General features: G+C 42.8%; 2 long non-coding RNA genes across 4 annotated transcripts in view; one reads left to right on the forward strand and one right to left on the reverse strand.

Moving 5' to 3' along the window:
- The first annotated feature begins 1410 nt into the window (after positions 1-1410).
- LOC134440569 (uncharacterized) lies at positions 1411-4565 on the forward strand. 3 transcript variants are annotated; one of them, XR_010032987.1, is made up of 5 exons: positions 1411-2343; positions 2756-2843; positions 3620-3759; positions 4126-4259; positions 4384-4565. It is a non-coding gene; the product is annotated as an uncharacterized LOC134440569 (long non-coding RNA). The 3 variants fall into 3 exon arrangements; XR_010032986.1 differs by having other exon boundaries at positions 1411-1978; positions 2251-2843; XR_010032985.1 differs by having other exon boundaries at positions 1411-2843.
- Positions 4566-4655: 90 nt separating this feature from the next.
- The window catches only part of LOC134439682 (uncharacterized), a 1815-nt gene continuing 1470 nt past the window's right edge, over positions 4656-5000 (reverse strand). The window contains exon 3 of the long non-coding RNA XR_010032821.1: positions 4656-5000. This exon is cut by the window's right edge and continues 200 nt beyond it. This is a non-coding gene — a long non-coding RNA (uncharacterized LOC134439682).

The raw sequence follows: 5000 nt of genomic DNA on the forward strand, positions 1-5000 counted from the left end.
CCTCAGTCTTTCGTATCAATGAAGCTTCCAAAAGGGCTAAATTAGGTTTGCTATTATGAGCTTCTGGGTATGCATGTCAAACTATACTGCTGATTCATTTAATCTAAGCCAATTATCTACTTAATCCAGTGGCGGCTGGTAGTCTGTCAAACAGGGGAGGCTGTTCAATTACATGTCCAGAACGCAAAAATAAAGGGGTGGGGGGGACAGGGGGGGATTTTGACACACATCTTACATTGGTCCTGAGCCACATATGGCCTCACACACTAAAGGACTCTTGTTGAAACAAATGTGTTAATCATTAATCATTATCCCCCTTGTAGCCTATTCATAGGGAAATGTTTTTATTATTATTATTATCATCATTAGGCCTACCTCCGCCACATAATGATGTGATTTAGTTTGCCTTCGTTGTCTTTGTTCATTACTGGGTGCACGGCTTAACTTACCACTAGAGGTCGCAAAATCTTTAATTATTTACCAGACATTGCCAACACAGTAGGAAACAAGTACTCGCCACTCACGGGACTTGGCAGTTAACCAGTTGATAAGACACCACGAAAGCTCAAAAGAAACGGTTGTTCTTCCCTACCTTTTTCACCAAGTCAGTATTAGGCAGTGCTCTGCTCTGCTCCTTGATATTCATTTTCTCCTCATAAGGACGACTGGAATTCGCCAGAATTTAATCCACAATGCTTGGCATTTTGCATAGCTCTCCATCTTTCTTGCAAGCTAGCCCTAACGAAAAGTAGGCAACTTCAACTTTTGAATTGGGAGATTAAAAAGGATAAGGACATGCCACTATTAAGACTTTATTCGCAACGCTAGTGTCACTAGATTTACAAGAATATGTACACAAAACTGGTGTACACCGCAATGAATAGCTTCCCCACTGGTTACCACGACGAAACTTCTCAGTCAAATTAATAACATATCCGCATTTCGAAATGAAATCAACCACTGTAGCCTACTGACACGGGGTTCACCCAATCACAAGTCGGAGCTCCAGTCTCCGGTCCCTCCCCCCTCCTCTCTCTTCTCCATTCACTCCCAGTGAGGCTCAGTCTCAAAATCAAAAAAATTTCACGGCAATAGCCAATGACCGTTTAGCATTTTGCCATTGAAAAATCGTACAATCCCACATGCCATTGAAGTCCATTGAGACTCGACTCGCTTGCGTTGTCATGAGCGGAAAAAAACTCGTGCGAGCCTCGGGATCTTATAACAGATTGGTTTCATCTCTAAGTTGAGCACATGCATTTTCTATGGAGCTGGGTCTGAAATAGCAATGTTATTAAGTTGTGTAAAGCATTAGTTTACATACTATTCTCCGTGATTTTGGACAGGAGGCGGCGCCTCCCTTGTACTCAAAGAGGAATCGCCTCTGACTTAAAGGTGGGATAGGAGATGTTTTTCTGGCACATATTTTACCATATCATCTGAAAAACTCCTCATGACGCCATAGCACCCATTGAAATAGAGTGTTTGGAAAAAAAACGAAATCTTTTGGTCCAGTGTAGAGGGCGTAGTCAGAAGAAAACGGCAACCAATAGAAGTAATACTCATCATCACTTCTATTGGTTTCTGACACGTCCATCAACCGCCAGCACTCACCCCTCCTCCCTGCGCGTTCACCGACTCGTGAACTTGACCGACCCCGCCCCCATCATTCATGCACACGCGACAAGGCTCATCATCACTCGGCTAGTAGCAAGGTAACGAGAGTTAGCAGCAGGCTGAGCTACTTGGAAACTTTGGTGGCTTTTGCAGAGCTACAGGAAGAACTTTGGCTTTTGGAACACTAGACTACCGGTAACCATGTCAGGATAACATACTCCCTTGGATTATCATCGGACTCGCAAGACCAGACTCCAACACGGGCTGAAAATTTGAAATGGGACCTGACACTCTTGGACACAGATGTCGGCTACGGCAGCGGCTTCAAATACGCTTTGGTGACCATATTTCTAATCGAGAGGTGAGATAATATATTTGTCTGTATAATATTTTGTGAATTGGTTTAGGACACAGTGGTGTCTTTTTTTAAGCAAGTATCCATTGAGAGGGGTCAGAGGATTAGCTCAAGCTCCAACATATCTAGCTGCTACCTTGCTTAACATAGCTGCTACCTCAATCGCTTTATTTTTTTTGTGTTTTTCCCCCCTGTGGCATTTATTCTGTGCACATGAACACGTTTTCAGAATTGCTATGTGTAACTCAGACGGTTACTCTTGTGTGTTTTGCTGCTAGTTGTGCGAACGAGCCAGACAAACCAGCTGGGAGGAGGACGGAAGCACCCCTTCTCCATCCGCGTTCAGTTGCTAAATACGGATCCACCCCGTAGTAAGTAACCTACCATGTTTACGCACACATTACTTTGACCAGCAAAGCCCATGTCTTTCTAGTGGTTTACAAAAATATATCGTTTGCATGTTTTGCTTTGGTACGTCTCTGTTGTATGACTCTGGTAATAGTAGCAAGCACAAGCACAACCTGTTCGCCGCTCCAGCATTGCAAAATAGATTGCCTTGGGTTTTCAAATGTTTACATGATTGTGGGTGTAATGTTGTTAACTCGCTGATGTCGTTTTTGAGAAGACGGTAGTTTTGCATTTGATAAATACCACCTAATGACCATGACGGCTACACGGCAGATCTTTATTGTGATGGCTACACTGAATGATCACATGGAGATGCCGGTACATTATTTGTTTTACCCTGGTTATATTGAAATGTTCTGCTTTGTCCATTCCAAGGTGTGGTGTTTTCCATAGCTGCTCCTTGCTCCTGTTTCACAACATATCAAGGCTGCCAAGTAAATGAAGAATGAATCACCGCACACTGGTAGTTTATTTTATTCATGTTTGTGGGTGTAATTTCGTCCAGTTGCAGATACTACTATCCTTTTTGGAATGATCTGCCTTTGAAAAACAATGGTTCTATCTGACAAAAGCGAACAGATCCTGTAGTTGTAATTGATACACTAAATCAGTGTTTCTCAACTCAATTCATGGAAAATTTCAAGGCACCCCAAACCAAGTAGCCATATAGCATCACATCCGTACCACACAAGCTTAGAATGTAACACATTAGGAGACACACAACCTAGTAGCACGACCTACGTTCAAAGTTGCAGCTGGGGTGACCAATATTTACTTTATTGTGCGTAAATGGCAGATCAAAGATTCCACTGACTAACATTAACTTATCAATTTTGACAAATATGTTTTATGTTATATAATTTATTTATCAGCCACGTTTCCGCGGCACCCCTGAGGGGGCCCTACGGCACCCCAGGGTGCCCCGGCACCCCTGTTGAGAAACACTGCACTAAATTATGATATTCCTATGTGTGCGCGCGCACGCGCCAAGTTTTCAATTCAACACACTGGGACACTTTTCAGTCTTTGAGGTTGCTGGAATCAACACAGACTACCTCCATGCACCTTATCAGAACACTTTGCATGTTTTTGTATACTTGTCCCCTTTGTGTATTGCTGCTAATCTTTCTCTTTCTAGGTTCTGTTGGTTGCATGCAGATTGTGGCAGATGATTTATCTGTCTATGGTCTAAGCATGGGCTCTGTGCTAATATGCAATTTGTGCTCTTTTTTCCCTCAGGTCAACAGCCGACAGGGTCCTTCCACAACCACATACTTATGCCAGTAAAAGCCACAGCTTTTCTCCTCCAATCCAAGAAGCCTGGACTGCAGTCACCATCTCAACACACCAACCAAGAGAAAGGCGGATGGCTCAATTCAGTATGTAGTTCTGCAAATATTCTCAAAGGTCTTCACAGCCCCCCATGGTGCAGAATGCATTTACATTTATTTGTGTAAGGTCAAAACAATGCTGATTACAGAACATAACTAGGGCCATGAATGAAATTTGAGGTAGCAGCCAGCCATCACCTGATGGTGAGAGGTGGTCCTAAGATCAGAGAGAAGCAGGTTGAAATCCCATCCTTACCTCTCCCTACTTACACCTCCATCCACAGCTGAAGTGCACTTGAGCAAGGCACACAAGTCCACTTAGGTCCTGGGACTGTAGCCAACACCCTGTAAAACCCTGCTGTGTAATTTGATGTAATGAAGCCCTAATATAGTCTAACACATTGCTTGTTACAGATATGGAAAATTGCACAATAAAAGTTCCAGGACATGAAGGCTGCATACTGTGAACGTCAACCTTCAGGGCACCGTCCTGCGCAGAAGACTTTCTACCCTAAGAGGGATGGCTGACCGCAGACACTCACAACCAGGTGAGCCCAGATAAAGGAGTTATTTTTGGTGTCCCTGCCCCAACAACCCAGGTTACTTACATTTAAAATGTCACTGGAGCTACTGTCAGATATGTGATTTCTAATTCTGTTTATCTTTTTACAGCACAGACGCCTCCAACCTCAAACCAGGCCCTTCACAGTTGCTGCACTTACCCACCTTCCCAGAGTTTTTGTGTGGTAATGACAACTGTAAATATAGTATAAAGTAATGTATCTAGTGTCATGTGTAATACATTGTTTAAATTGTCCATACATTTCAATGACAGTAAATATTGGTGGACACAATTTGACTGTGTGGCTTTTTTTTTCATTCATACTCTGACTGAAAATGCATGGTTACATAATGTATATATTCCACAAGACCACAATCAGAAGAACATTTGACAGGTTGCATTTATTTTCTATGTATGAAAAAAACAATGGTAACAAGACAAACGTGGTTCCAAACCAAAAAGGTGAGATGTACAGATGAATGCTCCTACAGATAATGAAAAATAATAAAAGTCTGCACACTGCCGGTTTGTGTGTTTTATACCGTACTCTGTATAAACCTTTTATATTGCTCTAGTGGAGCAGGGTAACCCTGGCTAATCCTGGGTATTGTACTGTGTATTACAAGGTCAGCCCTGTTCAAGTGCCCCATACTGTCTGCAGGCTGCATGCCTGAAGAGACCGTTTCTCTCACCTGGTCCTACATCAGCCCAAAGTCTTATCAAAACT

This window comes from Engraulis encrasicolus, chromosome 23 (assembly GCF_034702125.1).
Source record: "Engraulis encrasicolus isolate BLACKSEA-1 chromosome 23, IST_EnEncr_1.0, whole genome shotgun sequence".
NCBI classification, from domain to species: Eukaryota; Metazoa; Chordata; class Actinopteri; order Clupeiformes; family Engraulidae; genus Engraulis; species Engraulis encrasicolus.